The 18,656-nt window shown below is 32.3% G+C and overlaps 1 protein-coding gene across 2 annotated transcripts in view; it reads left to right on the top strand.

The window, feature by feature from the left end:
* Positions 1-1,893: 1,893 nt before the first annotated feature.
* The window catches only part of LOC143065032 (corticotropin-releasing factor receptor 2-like), a 133,308-nt gene continuing 116,545 nt past the window's right edge, over positions 1,894-18,656 (top strand). The window contains exon 1 of one of the 2 annotated variants that reach the window (XM_076238317.1): positions 1,894-2,117. The gene's annotated coding sequence lies outside the window, so the exon portion shown is untranslated. Of the gene's footprint in view, positions 2,118-7,705; positions 7,949-18,656 lie in introns of those variants that run through there. The other variant, XM_076238320.1, reaches the window with a different exon arrangement.

An 18,656-nucleotide genomic window follows, 5' to 3' on the forward strand; every position in this document is an offset into this window, starting at 1 on the left:
CAAACGGGAAAACCAACGGTCTAATCTAAATAAAAAACGAGAAAAGAGGAGCACTTTTGAACCACACCAACAAACGACAACGATTGAACAAAGCTATATTTTAACAGCAGGCTGTCAAAATGACAACAAATCAGGGTTTTATTACATGTATCAGTGTCATTGTTATAGAAATGAATGGCCATAGCTCCTGAACGGCAAAATAGACCTTGACCTCGATTGTCAATAAGTTAAAAATTATTGAAATTTGAAAAGCATTGGTTGAACAGCTCACAATATTTTGCACGGGAAAACGTAAAGTACAACTTCCAAATAAAATGAACTCTTTTTAAGAACCATACCTCGTAAAGGCAATCGCGGAGATCGTCAAAATAAATGTTGACCTACTTTTTGTCATCAGTAACAATTTATACTTAAATTTTTAAGATATTGATCTGAAGTTAATGTAAAGAAACAATAAAAAGTGCCAATTTCCAATCATTTACAATATAAGAACCATACTCTTTGTAAAATCATGACCGATAAAGTGGACATTATTAATATCAATCATAACCTCAACTTTGTCATTAGTACCAATATTTTTGGAGGTGAAAAGCACTGTTTAACAGTTTAAAAGTCAATGCGCGGAAACGGCATAAAGTGACATTTTGCTTATCAACCAAGTATCATTACTTCAAAACGGTTAATGTGAGAACAAAGTTTCAATCATATGGAAAATGACCTCTTTTGGTAATGAATAACATCGATTTGAAATTTGAAAAGCATTGATGTTAATGCACTGAAACAACTATAGCCACAAAACCACCTGAACGCGCGTCTTCTCGTACATTCGCGAAAGAATCCAAATCAATTATTATAATCGGAAACCCAGTTAACAACTTTTGAAAATACATCATTGCGGATACGAATTTAAACCTCGCATCAGTTTGAATTTATTCCAAGGAAAAATTCTGTGTATCTTTTAACTTGACATGTAAATGTTAAATATAAAAAAAACATGTCTTACAAATTTAAAATTGAGAACGGAAATGGGGAATGTGCCAAAGAGACAACAACCCGACCATAGAAAAAACAACAGCAGAAGGTCACCAACAGGTCTTCAATGTAGCGAGAAATTCCCGCACCCGGAGGCGTCCTTCAGCTGGCCCCTAAACAAATATATACTAGTTCAGTGAACGCCATACTAATTTCCAAATTGTACACAAGAAACTAAAATTAAAATAATACAAGACTAACAAAGGCCAGAGGCTCCTGACTTGGGACAGGCGCAAAAATGCGACGGGGTTAAATATGTTTGTGAGATCTCAATCCTCCCCCTATACCTCTAGCCAATGTAGAAAAGTAAACGCATAACAATATGCAAAATTTAAATGTTTTTCCCTACATAACACGAGATACGTCAACATTTATATATTTGAAACAAGCAAACCGCCTGAATGCGTACAATTTATATTGTCGTGGGCATTATTCCTATTGTCATCTTACCTGTTCATGTCGGACTAAGTTACATAACGTTTAATTATAAGAACTGTAACTTTTTTATTAATTAAAAAATAAAACCATTTGATAAATGGTATATTTCCAGATCATACGAATCGATCTCTAATGAATATTTTAGAACTCAAAGCAAAGTATGAGACATGATTACCGCCGCAGGTCAAATGCAGGCAAGAATTCTAAATGTATTTTAATACTTAATGAAATGCAATATCATGCTTAAGCTGCTTACTTAAATCTTTATATAACTCAGATACAATTAAAAAAAATATCTTTTATTTAAATGTACCCGAGTTTACGATTATATCATGATAGATAATTTTAACGTGTTTAAATATATAAATAAGATAAAATATGCATGGAAACACAACCGGATGATAGAAAATAACACCTTACTATTTTGCCAACAGGTGAAATTCACGCCCCGATTGTCTTCATATTTTTATGTCATTTTGTCATTTTCTTAATGTTTTATTCATGTGGCTACAGTGACAAAATAACCTGTTATAGTTTTTAAACATTTACAGACTGTGAGAAAATATAAATAATTGAACTTTGATTAATCTCGGTTATAATGTTATAGTTTTAACTTACTTCATCAACATGGATAATACAAAAGTCAGGTAAGAATACCTTTTTTACTATTATGTTTGTATAGCTATTTTCACTAAAACAAGTCACTTTAAAGGCTTATGTATGTCCGGGACTAATTATCTTAGATTACATCCATGCGATTATCATGGACGACTACGAAGGATGTTAAACTGTAACGATTTACATATTTCATATTATGTACATTCGTATTACTGTATGATCCCTTTGGGCGAAAGAAAAGGAAAATAATATTAAGTACTTTTCCAAGAAATTAACTTTGTTAATATGAAAAAAAGATGAGGGGTATACGCCAATGAGACCGCAATCAGTAAAAAGTAAAATCACAAAAATAATGAACTCCGAGGAAAATTCAAAAAGGAAAGTCCACAATCAAATGGCAAAATTAAAAGCTCAATCACATCGGACGAATGGATAACAACTGCCATATTCCTGACATGGTACAGACATTTTATTATGTAGAAAATGGTGGATTGAACCTGGTTTATAGCTAGTTAAACCTTTCACTTGTATGACAGTCGCATCAAATTCCATTACATTGTCAACAACGCGTGAACAAAAGAAACATACACAATAGGCAAAAATGTCAAAAATAGGGGTACAGCAGTCAACATTGTGTTATCATTAAGTTAGACATCTAGATGTCAACATGTGACCTTCAACAAAAGACAAGCGTTGGTGTATAGTTACATCATGTTTCCGTGTCTTATGTATTTCTACGCAATAATATGATTATAAAGTAGGAAAATCTGGAGATATTCTATATATCTGTATAACTTCTTAAAGGTGAGCGACCCATCACAGAATAATTTCCCTATAATAAACTAAAAGCAACTGCCTCGAATTTGTAAAGGAAACTAATTCACTTTAAAATTGACATTTTGTTTATGCATGATGTTACGGAAGTTTTATTGTTGTATGATATATGTCTAATCTATCTAAATGTGTGTATATCATTACACGGTTGTCGTGTCTATCTTACGCAATGACAGAATAAAATAGTTGTTCTTTAGTAAAACACATAGATTAGTGATGGACATTTTATGAGTGAGGGGATTAAATTGGACGGTGTGGTGTTTAATTAATGTATGTTAAATAATAAAAGGTCAATGATAGCAATGATGTCTTTTGATATATCATTTATAATAGATTGCATCATTTATATAGAAAGTTACAATTCTAATCAATAATTATACATATTGCAAGAGGAGTATCTAGCAAATAAACAAGCGACTGACTTGACTTCAAAGTTTTGAGATCGGATAAGTTTTTATGCCATTACAGGCATTTTCGCGTTTTGTTTATGCCATGGTTTCCATGGGTTTCTCATACGCTTATGAATTCATAACTTTTTTGGTATCTTCTACCTTTAATTCAAATGAATATAATACTGGAACCAATATGGCAACAACCACAACCTTTATTTCAAATGTATATAATACTGGAAACAATATGGCAATAACCACAACCTTTATTTCAAATGTATATAATACTGGAAACAATATGGCAATAACCACAACCTTTATTTCAAATGTATATAATACTGGAAACAATATGGCAACAACCACAACCTTTATTTCAAATGAATATAATACTGAAACCAATATGGCAATAACCACAACCTTTATTTCAAATGTATATAATACTGAAACCAATATGGCAATAACCACAAGTTGAATGTGCCTGTCAAAGGTCAGGTCCTGCTGTTTAGTCGTTGACTTTGGTTGCTCTCTGCTATATTTGTTTTTCGTTTATAGTTTGTTATTAATCCGCTATTTTGGTTTTCCGTGGAAATTGTTTTGTATTTTGTCATATCGCAGCCTTTCATAGCTGATTTGCCAATTGTTTAAAAACCGTATGGTCATCTACAGTTGCTTACATTCGCGTCATCTGGCCTCTTACTCTTCTAGATTGTCATTTTATTGGAAATCATACCAAATGTACTAATTTTTATATCATGAAACATTGGCTGACTCCTCAGATACGACAAATAGAATATGATTTAAGCAGAATAATGTTAGTTCTAGCATGCGACCGTATTAAGCCAGCTACGAGATATTTTGCCTTCCAATGACTATGAACATTATTGTATAATTAATTCTTAATATAAAGCAAATCAAATGCAAAAGCTGTAAATTTGAACAGAAAATTCTAAATGTATCAGTATTTACCTTAATCAAAGCGATAGGGATGTGTTTACTTGTATGTGTTGTGCGCACAGTGCCAAAACTGGAAGGTTGTTAACACATACCTTTTGAATAAAATAAACTATAAAAAAAAAACGCTTTGCGTATCATTTAACATATATATCAACACATTCATGGACCCTAGTTGCTTATTTAGCATTTTGAAAAAATATTAAAATTTTCCCATTATTATGTGATAAAAAAACCCGTGGTATCCTTTTCAAAGTTTTTAAAATTTGTATCCAAATAGAATACATATACATGTATATAGTTTCCGAGATATAAGTTTGATTTAATAAAATATATGGTATGATTGCCAATGAGGCAACTATACAGCAGAATCCAAACAAAAGCGGATTTATAAAAAAGAAGATGTGGTATTATTGTCAATGAGACAACTATCCACAAAAGACCAAAATGACACAGACATTAACAACTATAGGTCACCGTACGGCCTTCAACAATGAGCAAAGCCCATACCGCATAGTCAGCTATAAAAGGCCCCGATAAGACAATGTAAAACAATTCAAACGAGAAAACTAACGGCCTTATTTATGTAAAAAAATGAACGAAAAACAAATATGTAACACATAAACAAAAGACAACCACTGAATTACAGGCTCCTGACTTGGGACAGGCACATACATAAATAATGTGGCGGGGTTAAACATGCAAGCAGGATCCCAACCCTTCCCTAACCTGGGACAGTGGTATAACAGTACAAAAAAAAAAAGAGTAGGCTAATGCCGCTACAAGGCAGCACTCGCACCCGCAAAGTGGAAAGGGATTAATATAAGTTGCAAAACTTGTTTCCCAATCCACTATAAATAATATGTTTAAACTAACAGTACAACATTAGAACGAACTATAAAAATTTAGCAACTTTAGGCTACCGTACGGCTTTCAACAAAGAGTAAATCCGATACCGTTTTCTTTATACTTAAATCAAAACTTTATAGAAGAAAAATACCTTTATAAAGTTTACGCCGCCGACGCGCTTTTCTTGATTAACCTACATCAGAAACCGGCTAACCCGAATAATTCAGTCCCTCCCCGTAATCGATCTCTCCTACTTGCGAGGATGTAGTAATCGTAGATCAGTGGAATATTACGACTGAGTTATTTGGGTTACAGACACGCTCAAAGCCGTACATTTGAAAGTCAAGTAAGTAGAAGACCCGAAACACGGGGAGTTTATACTTTCTAGTTTTATCTGCAATGATACAAATTGCATTTACTGAGCTGCTGGTCGGGTGTTTAACGTCGAACAAAGCTAAGTGACAACACTTTAAGTAGGACACAATATGGGGCACAATTATCACACTAGTACCGTTTTTTAAATGTATTTTAATTACAGACTTCCAGAGGAACGCTCTCAAAATTCCTAATCGATGGTAAACTTATTCAGAGTAATTAAAAACATGAATTATAAAATACACAACTACTTGTATAGTATAATCAACAGTGAATTAATTATTCCACTGTGTGGTGTTTCGAACACAATGGGATTTGAACGAATATTTTACGCTTATTTCAGAAATAGTCCTACCCTTTTAATAACTCTTGCCTGTCCAATGTCATAAACCTCGTTAGTGTTTTATGCAAATCAGAATTGTATTAGAATTGAGTGTTGATGTCAGATTTTTGACTACCCCTGTAAAAGTCATTCACAACTTTTAATACGCGGTCGGCTGAGAGTTTAACACATTGTTAAGACATCTGTCTATAGTTTAATACTATATTGACCTACTTGTCTATTGGTCATTTGTGTCGATGCATTGATGTCCAATTGACGTAAATGTATTCATAGTCTTGTGAATATTTTCCCACGTATTACATTCATTTTTGTTTTACTTATATTTGATACAGTCCCGAAAGGTACCGAACTATTAAAGTAGACCAATGCATGATTGATTGCTAGTGACAAAGCCATGATAATTTCATAATACCGAAAGTAGAATCTGTTTAAGCTTTGACGAAAAGATCTCTATTTTTATGCTGTAAAAGTAATCTTCGACTTTTATTCTTTTTGTTTAATTATTTAGGAAGATTTAGCATTAACATTATTTAATTACAGAAAAGAACAATGATGTTTTTAACAATGATGTGTTTTAACAAATTGAAAGCAGTTTGTTATTACTTTTAAAAAAAAGGTTGATGACTATCTTTATGATGTATTGGTGAATTCGTCTTCTTGTTCTAATAGGTAAAGTACATGTCTTTGTTTGAAAGAACAAATTACGCAATCACATATTATACTGTGTCAATTGAACTGTTGAAGTTGATTAACAATTGATTTTTAGGTCTTAAATTGGTTTTTAGTTCTATATTCTTTCCATTAATGTTTTAATGGTAAGTGTCAGAAACCACGTAAATGCATTAACATAAAATGTGTCCATCTCTTAGGAAGACAATTCATTTTAAAAGCAACCGGTAACTTTTATAGGTATTTTTTTCAAAAAATAATTGCCCAAGGACATGTTAATAGTTTCCTTATGTTTAATGAACGTGTAGTATGCATTGTAGTTTTTCTTGAATAATTATCATTAAACGACTAAACTTACATGACCGTGTATTATTGTGCATAAGTAGTCAACAAAATTTGTTTTTAAGGGTTACCAATCTTTTTTCCTACTTTTTGGATTCAGTAGACTAACTGCCACAGAGTAAAGATTCCATATGCACTGCAACCAATCTATTACAGTAGATATGAAAAATCTATCGTTTAGTAGCATCATGTCCGACTTTCTGTACCACAGTCATTAAAAAAGACGAGGCAGTTCGAATTTAAAGATCAGACTTGAGGAGTTTTTTTTTAAATTATCTACTAATCACTATATAACAATCCAATATTTGGATTTTACACCAATAAAATGATTTGATTTGATTTGACTATAACATCATAGTTCTCTCATTTAAATGTGAATACAAAAACTATCATGCACCGAGCAAGATGGTGGACTAGTAATATGCAGTTTATGTTATTTTTCTAATATAAGCATTTGTATAGATATTGTGGGCCAAGAAAAAAAATGAATATTTAGTATGTTATGTGCACAAGTTAACTCGGGGGTAATAACAATATTCATCCTTAATCAATTGATATGTCAGTATAATTTATGTCACAATGAAATGTGCTGTCAGAATCACGGTCCAGTTTCATTGAATGAGCAGACGTTAATGGTGACATGCAAACAAAGCTTTAGATTGAAAGAAATAAATGATTGCTTATTTGAAGTAAAGTAATCAGTAGACACAGGTTGAAAGTTTATGTGACAGATTAAGTTCACTAGTCGGTATAAGGTAACATATTTTCTTTTGAATTTGTAACTGGATATCTCTGGCCGCAGATAAAAGACACGGTAGTTGTTTGGTCAAATATCTGTTTTATATCTGCTTTACATGTGAAATACTTAGAAAAAAAGAAAAGAAAAATACAAATCAACACAGTGAGGAAAAATGTATCATCCAAAATTAACTAGATGATTATTAATACTGTTACAAGTAACACAAACCCCGTTGAATGCAGTCTCTGTTTGTCCACCTAAGGCGATCACGTGTGTTATATATAGTTTTTCTGTGCGTATTCATTGGAAACGTTTATAAAATTAAAAAAACAAGATGGTAAATACCAATGAGAGAAAGATAAAAGAAATGTAAGTAGAGTGCTATGCTAACTTTTTAATATGTATACTACTAATTGTGTACGCCAACAGTAACTATCATTTTCAGATTTGTACAACTTGAACTTCAGCTGAACTGATGAAAAAATGGAAAACACTATATTTAGAACTGCATTTTGATGTCTTTCGTCGGAAAAGTGCCCCACACTGCACGAAAAAGACCCATTGAACAATTCCTTGGGTGGTCCTTGTGTGGAATGTTAGCAAAATTTAAATACATGTGTAATAATCCCCCATTTCTAGTGGCAGTCTTGACTTCCATCCCGGTTAAAGTCCTCTTGCCATTGGGTGTATTAATAGTCTATTCACGCCCTCAATGTGCATTACTTATTTGAAACTGTATACGTACGACTAACAAAAACCAATCGATCGGATTTCATCTTCAAGTCATTAGTCGAGCAATAAATGTTTAAAAAGTCAATTCTTCTTTATTAAAGAACACGTTAATCTAGTATTACTAACAAGAAAACATAGCTATTACTGAAACAGAGAAAAAAAGTTATTTGCGCAACTTTTGAGTCCTGAATTTGTTACATATGTTACATATGTTGTGTTTATTATTAGTATTTGAAGATAAAAAAAACTGCATTGTGTATGTAAATGCTTTAAACATGTTATGTGAAAATGGCATGTATTTTCATCATTAGCCAAAAACTTGAGAGATGTTTTTCAAATTGAATTTTTAAGCTAATTTGTTGCTTTAATTTACATTATTATCCACAGATTGATTAGATATGCAAACATAAGAAACGGAGAAGATGTTAGTGGGACAAGTTATACAACAATTCGGGTTAACCATAGCTAAGAATACGATTTCAATTTGAGGAACGAATATTTAAAACTAAATTGCATTGTTCAAGCTATCCGTTCATACAATTTTCTTTTACATTTTGCCGATATCGAACTTATTTCGTTCATCCATTGACTCGAATATGCACCATTGTCTGAACTACAAATAAGACGGCAGCACTCAAACTAAAGTAACAGAAATCATTGTAGCTTTTATCACAAATATTATAAATAATGAATGAACTTTTTTTTTTAAGTTCGGTACAACTTGAGGTCAAGGAAAAGTTAATGGGCTATGCCCCAGATTTAAAAACGATTTCGAAATCAACTTTGATATGTTGAAAATCAGCTTACACATTTAAATGCTGTTTCTTCTGAATTATGATTGAATACATGATCTTGACATAACAGCAAATATATGTTTAAAATCGGTGAAAAAACGTTCTCCAAAATTTATGAAAACCCTCATTCCTAAAAAGTATAGCAATCACAGATATTTTAAGGGCAAGCTTAATCGATCAACAATAGCCAGCCACCTTAGAAATTGAAGAGTTTAACATGGTTATATGTTTGACCAAATACCAGAAACATATGATAAAAAAACAAAGAAAAATAAGCAATTTAAAATTTTCTATCATATTTAATTAGCTCTTCAAAGTTTTTTTTTACTTTTGGAATGGCATATTTTGGTATCGTGCATCACTATGATATCAGTTGTCGAACTTATATGCATCTGGTCCAATGCAATTATCACCGTTAACGAAACTTCTTCCAATACCTTTGAATATGAACTATAAGTTCCCGAGGGTACTGGATTTAATACATGTAGTAATAGCGAAAACGAAATACGAAAAAAATATTCAAATTCACTGAAGTACCCTTTTTAGTAACATAATAAATATTTGATAAGTATATCTTATATGTTCACTAATCTTGCAGATTCTTGATTACTTAGTACAGAAGGTATCTGCTGTTAATTGAATGCATTACATAGGATGAACCTTCTGTTAGTTTAGCGATATATAGATGTTGATAGTTTAAAGTATCTTTATCAAGAACATTATTGTTATCAGTGTGAGAGATAACGGTTAAATCATAAGATGAACATTATTGACAGAAATGTATCATGCAGTGAACATGTTTATTAATTACACTGGTCGCGTAGCTAACTGTACTCAGTTAAAACGTTTAAACCTGTTGCAGTTGTTTGCACCTGTGCTAGGTCAGAAACTTGTTGTTCCGTGGTTGCCGTTTGTTGATAAATGTTTCTTATTTCTCGTTTTTTTTATTTATATATATATATATATAAAGTAGACCGTTGATTGTCCTGTTTGAAATGTTTTACAGTAGTCATTTGGGGCCCTCCTTATAGCTTGCTGTTTGGTATGAGCCAAGGCTCCGTGTAAAAAGTCATACTTTGACCAACAATAATATTGTTTACTTTTAACACATTGTGACTAGGAAGGGGGTTTTTCATTAGCACTAATACCACATCTTCTTATTTCTATCAACTATTATCTGTTAATACATTTATGATGTACATGATAGAAATACGAAAATATGATATGAGTGGCAATGACATAATTCTCCGTCCAAGTCATAATGCGTCTAAAGTAAACAATTTTAGGTCAAAGGCCTTGAACCCTGAGCCTTGACCCACACCGATTAGTTTTGCATTAGCACTCATCCCACACCTTACTTCTATCATGGAAGTATTATATTGACAGGAACTACAACGATTAATTTGCATTTATTTATAACCCAGGTAGCCCTATAGAAAAGATATGGAAACTGTCTAATTAGTGCGCTGTCGTTAATTTCTTTTGTGACTATCAGCGTACCGCGGTCATAAATTGACCATAGATACTTCTTATCAATCACGTGGTTTTAATCGAGACAGCTTAACAATATTACCTGTGGGAAAACACCTTAATATAATACTTCCATGCTTCTATCAACTATGGTCTGTTAATACATTTATAATGAACAGTCATACTAGATATAAGAAGATGTGGTATGTGTGCCAATGAGACAACTCTCCATCCAAGTCATAAGTATGTTTCAAAAGTTTACAATAATAGGTCAAAGTACGGCCTTCAAAACGAAGCCTTGTCCCACACCTAACTGCTTTGCTGTCATACCAGCTATCCATGGGCGCTCTTAGACATAATTAACACCGCCACCCATTTCATACATCTCCAGTCATGTCCCTGTAAACCAGTGGTTGCCGCTGGTTGCTACCTGCCGCAATTGTTTATCATTCATTGTTATAGTATTGATCAGGCAACTTACTTTCTCTTTTCGATTGTTTCACATTTTGTAATACTTAAATTTAAAACGTACAATACGATATTAAGTTTGCTCATAATTGAAGGCCAGTCCAGTTCAATTGTACACATCGTAGCTATTTGGTCTTTGTGGTTAGTTGTTAGTTGTTTATAAACTGACAATATTTTTGTAATGAAAATATTTTACTATATCATTCAAATTGGCAATACTTATAAACTGACTGTTCCGTTATACAGTTAGGATGACAACTGTTATAGAATGACATGGGCACAGGTACATGTATATTGTTTTATCAATGCACCCTACTATACATTAAACCATAGAGTATTGAACCAGTGTTGTATATGCATAATAGGAGATATATTATGTAGGTGAAGGTTTTAAAAAACGTGCATAAAAGTACAAGTAGTCTATCTATATATGTCATGTTATATTATGTAAGCAAAATATCAACTTCTTTTGCTAAGTGAGGCCAGTTTTTATATGTTTCGTTTACTTTCAAACCATAATCCTACTGTGAAATTACTCTTAATTCTAAAATAGCTTGTGATTAGGTGTTTTATTTTAAATTTCCGAATAATAAAAAATGTCAACTGGTCTTATGTTTCTAATAATTTTGTTTGACATGATTTCGCTTTGTTTTTTATTTTTCGAGTTTTGTCGGTGTGTATTTTTTTGTATATGATATCACTAATGGTTTTTTCGTGTCATTTTTTTTTAAATCATATCACACATAAACCATTGATTGAAGGCTATGTGGAAGTTTATAAAACGGGTAATCACTTCTAAAAACACCATTTGAACCGTAGCAAAACAGAAACGGTCCATAAACTGATAATTTGGTCTAAAGGAACATACAATATTTGTTAAAAGTATACGAAACTGTCAAATTGATCAAACAAAGCAGCAGGGTTTCAATTTTACCCTGAACGTATTTAAAGCTAATTTATATGTATATATCTCCATTATATTCGACACAAAATATTCAATGTGGCAATACAATTGAACAAGTCTGTTTTACATAGAGAAAATATTGTGTTGTTCATCTTGTAATATTTTTTTCTATTTTTATTCTACATTTGGCGTGGCGGATGTTCATTACGAGTAACGAGCAATATAAGTACTTATTTCCAGTATAATAGTCCTAAAGTAGACCTTATGGTAAACAAAATGTTCATCTTAATTAATTTGTGTTACCTGAAAATTCCAACAAAGCAAACATCTTTTCGTCGGCGCAGATGAAAAATAAACTTGTAGCGCAAATGATATAAAGGAATGGTTTTTATTTTAAATAAGTTTGCACAAATCTGCTATGCTCTCTATATTGGTGTGTTGTTTTTTGTGTTTTTTTGTTTTGTTTTGCATTTACTGTCGAACAAGGGACATCATAATTATAAGATAGTCAAAATAAACATGGTGATGATCAAACCATTTGTTACAAAATCTGACAAAGGTAAATTAAATTGATATGGAGAAACGAAAACGGATAGTGACCATTTACTATGTTTACCACAACGATGCATAACATTAAGTAGGTGAGTGAAAGTGCCCACAGCTGACAATATGAAATTAATAACACGAAAAGCTTTTCTTTCCCGTCCGAATGTAATTCACATTTTATTAAACAGTAGCATTTATTAATTTTGTTCTTATTTATTTCCGCCTTTTTGTAATGTACCCTTGGCCAGACAAATAGAGATTTAAATATGTTTTTACTCTGTTAAAAATGGATATTACAAGAAAGGAGAGTATTAATTCTCCGCTACTGGGCATGGCGGTAGATCAAATAGAGGTACCCAATAGATAACTTGATATCAAAGCTTACTTGTTTAATAAAATCCTATCCTAATATATAACGTGCAAATATATGATCAAATTCTTCTCAAACTGAATGAAGTGCATTGTATTATAAATCAATCTGCAATTGTAGAGTTGTTAATGTAACTCTGTTGGACAAACACATTTTGAATAAATTTCATTAATAGTTGATACTTTCCTAGAAGCTGTTTCTTTCGTAACATCTTTTAATGAAAAAACCTGACTCACTGTATTACAACAACTGTTATGTAAGATCTGCACATATTTTATTTATTTAAGCATTGCGTTAAATGTCTAATGTTAAAGGGTTGGTCATTTTTCACTGTATAGTTTCCAATTAATTCTTCAATCCTATTTAACATAGTTTGTTATTTACTTACTCATTAATCTATTGTCAAAAATAAAATCACCAAAGTACTGAACACCGAGGAATATTCGAAACGGAAAGTCTCAAATCAAATAGCAAAATCAAAAGCTCAAACACATTGTAGTGAGCCAGTTCTACTAAAGAATTTACTTCTATTGATTCATTCCACAGTTGATTCCATCATGCCACTGAATATGTAAGTTGTTTTCTAATCTTTTTCCTCTGTTAACTTTACTAAATGGCTCAGTAAACTTAACTAATTGGATAAACCAATACATATCAAATAACTTTAGGGTCTCGAAAATTTTGAGTTTATGATTTTTTTAAAACTGCTCAGCAAGATTCACTTATCGTTACATTACTGTCATTAGCACGTGATTCGTCGTCAACATAAAGTTCATTCATTTGCCCAATTTTCTGGTAATTTTTCGTCTTTAAATTTCGTGAAATGTTAGTAAAGAAATAAACAATAGCTTTCAATGTGTGTATCCATTGCTGCTCTCCATATCCACATTTCTGATTACTTATGAGTTTGAATATCCATTGGTGTTTTTTGTCTTTCTATTAAATGATTTAAGGACGATGATGAATTGATGATAAAAAGTAGAAAGTGAAATTACAAAAATATTGAACTCCGAGGAAAATTGCAAAATCAAAAGCTCATACACATTAAACGAATGGACAACAGCTGTCATACTCCTGACTTGGTACAGGCATTTTCTTATGTAAAAAATGATGGATTAAACCAGGTTTATAGCTAGCTATACCTCTCACTTGTATGATTATACTTGTGTTCAACTAATATATATCACAAAAGTCAATTATAAAACAAACAAAGAATTTGACCGAAAATATGGAAATTACTTACACTTCAAACGGAATGTGACAAGCGTCGACAAGTCCAATATCACCTGTATCTAAAGTCGCAGAATTCCAAAGATACATCATGTTTTGAGTCCGACACTATGTTAGGATAGTTATGTGGAAAATAATCCATATGGTTAATTAAACCAAGCTTAAGAATGAAATTTAAAAGTGGTTTTTTTTCTTTTAAATATTTGTTCAATCCGATATAAAACAGACAAGATTGCTGTTTTTTGTGTATCGCATTTCAAATATTCTATTTGTTAAGCTATTAGTTGTTATGTAAAGGCTTTAAGTTGAATAAAATAATGACAATCTGAAACCGATTCGTAACACATTGTTTACTTTGGGAACGAACTGTGTGCATCTCCTTGCCGACCTCTTCTTATTTTCATATGAATCGGGGTTCCTTCGGAAACTTGTAAAAAACAAGAAGACCAAAGAAGCCAGGTCATTTAATATCACTTTCAAATATATTGATGATTATCTGTCCATTAACTATCCAAACTTTTCTTTCTAATTGGATTCCTTTGATGTATCCCCCAGAACTTGAAACTAAAGAAACAGACTGTGAGACACGGTTTCCTCCGCCTCATGTTTAGACATATACCTCGAATTTGACATACACGGTCATCTCAGTACCAGAATCTATGAAAGACTAGACGATTTTAACTTTGAAATTATCGATTTTCCCCACCTTAGTAGCAATATCTGTACAAACTTAACCTGCATATCGGATATACATTTCCGAACTTATTCGGTATACGAAAGCTTGCAGCTCCTACTCAGAATTTGTAAAATGTCACCAGTGTTGACAGAAATTTGCTGATCCAGGGGTATGTCAAAGAACGTCTTGTCCTTTTTTTTAAATCATCGGAATGTACCAAGACCTTGTTGATAAATATTCCGTACCAACTTCACAAATAATACACGATGGTCTATAAGTAAAGATTATGGGTAATGACGTTGGGCATGTATCATCTATACTATTAAACGAGAAGACCTCATTTTGGGTGTCGCTTCTCCTCCTTTCACAATAAATTAATCATCATGCTTCTGTGTCCTATAGGTAACATGTATAGTCGCATTTGTCATCCATTCTTATGATCATTCAGTTGGTGTTATTTTGGGATAAAAACGTTAAAGAAGGTGTCATACCACCAATTAAAAGTCCCTATCTGTTCAACCAAATTTTGCAATTTTCACAGCTTTCTAAATATTTTACCTTAAGTTTAACTTCATAGAAACTAGGTATAGCCTGAATTGTACAGGTGTCACCTTTCTGCATGCCAATTTTCAACATACATTCAAAATCATATAAGAAAGCAAAGAGCTTCCGAAAGGAGGTACCACTAAAAATAACCCCTGGTTTTCTGGAAATCTTAAATTAGTATACTATGGAGCGCATTAATCCTCAATTTTTAATGCAAACTCATAGACGGGTACATTTTGGCTCAAAATGGTCTTAATATATTTCTCTTTCAACAAAACTTTCATTTCTGCAAATTTGTTGGTTAGTTTAGGTGAACAATGACATCAAATGCACTTTTTTTGTCCGAGTAGGCCTACTTTCACATACGTTCTAAATTTGAGGGAGTAATTGGTGGTATGACACCAGAATGCGTCCGGATATTTTCCCGTCATTGGACAAAACTTTAAGTCGTATTAGACTTCCGGTTTGTGTTTTTCTGTACTTTGAACATACAAAGACTATGAATAAAGTATATACATTTGCTTTCTGCTGTCCTTTTGAGTTCTAGCATGTATCATCCTTGCTTAACGTGTTTCAGTTTGGGTTATTTTGGGTGGAAAACGAAAATGAATAACATTTGCTATTTACTATCAATTAGTTTACAGTGGCGGATCCAGAACTTTTCATAAGGGAGGGGGCACTGACTGACCTAAAAGGGGGGGGGGGCGCGTTCCTCTCATGCTTCAGTGATTCCACATATAATCAACAAATTTTTTCAATGAAAACGGGGGCAGGGCCTCCAGGCCCCCATGGAATCCGCCTATGGTTTATAATCAACGGCGGTCACTGCGGATATATTTCTGTACATACTTACATACATTTACTATGAATAACTGTATTTGTTATGATTTACTATAAATTCCTTTTCTGTACCTTGAACATACAAAGACTATGAATAAAGTATATAAATTTGCTTTCTGCTATCATTTTGAGTTCTAGCCTGTATCATACTTGCTTACCATGTTTCAGTTTGGGTTATTTTGGGAGGAAAACGAAAATGAATAATATTTGCTATTTACTATCAATAAGTTTACAGTGGCGGATCCAGAACTTTTAATAAGGGAGGAGGCACTGACTGACCTAAAAGGAGGGGGGCGTTCCTCTCATGCTTCAGTGATTTCCCATATAATCAACAAATTTTTTTCAACGCCCCCCCTGGGATCCGCCTATGGTTTACTATCAACGGCGGTCACTGCGGATATATTTCTGTATACATACATTTACTATGAATAACTGTATTTGTTATAATTTACTATAAATTCCAATGGTTTACTTTGGGGGGGGGGGGTGGGGTGGGGGGAGGGGGCGCTCTTTACTATTCATGGCGTTCACTGATGTATATATATATATATATATATGTAAGTACCTTTGACTTTTGATACCTCTCCTGATATTCTCTGTATAGTAATTAAAGTATATATGCATTTTCATAGAGTACAGATAAACAGAAGGTATACAAATCGGTATTTGGAAAATAGGGGGAGGGCAAAAAAATGTGCCCAGTCCCTAAGTACCTTTGACTTTTGATATCTCTCCTGAAATTCTCCAGTCAGTATATTTTTTTTTACAGTTTACATACGCTCTATTTCCCCGCGATTTCGCGGGTGTGTTCTAGTCTTAATAACGTGTTATACTATTCTTTTATTTGTCTTTATGAATATTACTTTTAATGTTTAGTTTGCTTTTATTGATATCCATTTGATGTGGCTTGTTACATCCCTTAATTGAGTTATTGTTCTATGATAATTCTCGTATTCTTGTCTTTCAGTTTTGCTTATGTATTTTGTCTAACAAAGCACATTATCAAAAATGAATCACAAGAATATAAAATGTTTTACAATAGCACAACAACGGGTGTATAATTACAGAGCCACACCATATGTATCAAAGAAACACCCTTTCTGTGTTTCTTTGATACATATATGACGTGACTCTGTATATACTTATACATCTTGTCATTATATTATTGAACTATGGTAAAATTGTGTATTCTTGTCTTTAATTATTGCTAATATGCTTCGTCTTTTGTGCCATGTTGTGCTACCATGAAATGTATCTTAGAGCGCACTGGAGTTGTTCCCGGTAGTTTTTTTAGTGAAAAAAAAAACAGGGACTTCTGTTCTGAGCAAAAGGGCAAATTTGAACTATTTTAATTTCAGTATATATTTTATAAATTAAAAGAAATTTTCAACAAAGGTTCTAAAGTGATTCGGAAGCCCTTAACTTTTATTTGATACCAACATGACTCAAATAATTTTTTGATTTATAAAATTGCAGCGAAGCGGAATCATGCACAGGAACTATCGTGTTTAAAATATGTACCACTTTCAGTGTCTATGCGAAAAAGAGGTTCTATACCTGAAACAATATTTTATAAGATCATACAGTATAAATGAATAGGATCTAGTAAAAAGTAAATTAAGCTTTTGTACCAATACTTACAAGATTTAAAATGTATGTAATGTTTATCAGTTGATCCTTCTTCAGTACAATGTACCAATGTATTGATTTTTCTATTTTCATTGTAAGCCACTTCTTAATTAAATGGAATTCTCTTTGATATGAAACTATCTGATAAATATGTTTTACTTGCATAAGTTCACATTGCCCAATGAAATATAGAAAGAGTAGGGAAAGATGTTAAATAAGCCTTGAACACCATGTCAGTCAAATTGTTTCTTTGGGAATTCTAGTCAGGATATTTAACGAAGACTTTAATTTGTAAGGTTGTTTCAACAAATACTATGTGTTGATCCAGGGCCATCTAAAGTAATGATTATGTAGCTTCAATCAAAAGAAATAAAAAGTATCAATATCGTTTCAAATTAACAACTTTTTTAATGTTACTTTTGGGGTAGCGTAAAATACAACATCTATATCAACAAAATATTTCAGTTGAGAGAATACACACAAAGTTAAATATAAACACAACGCCAGTAATGTATTTGATAAATGAAAAGACATGTTTTATCAAGTGGCACACAAGCAGAAGTTTTAATTACATTTAACATTTATATTTGTTTACTCTTACCCGAGGTGCATAACCATCAATAAATAGCTTTGTCAGATTTTTTAACTGTATGGAATATCATTCTGACTGTATTAGTTACCGGAAGTGACGTGAAATTGAAGCGTATTGAATTTATAGGTTAACATACGCATGTTAACTTACAGTTTGTTGGTGCATTGTTTTGTGATACACATTTAGCCAATATTTATCACATTTTATACATATGTTAATATGTGTCTTTTCCGAAGTTCTAGTGACCGAGATATGTAAGACGCAACGATTGCTGTTTAAA

This window comes from Mytilus galloprovincialis, chromosome 2 (assembly GCF_965363235.1).
Source record: "Mytilus galloprovincialis chromosome 2, xbMytGall1.hap1.1, whole genome shotgun sequence".
NCBI lineage: Eukaryota > Metazoa > Mollusca > Bivalvia > Mytilida > Mytilidae > Mytilus > Mytilus galloprovincialis.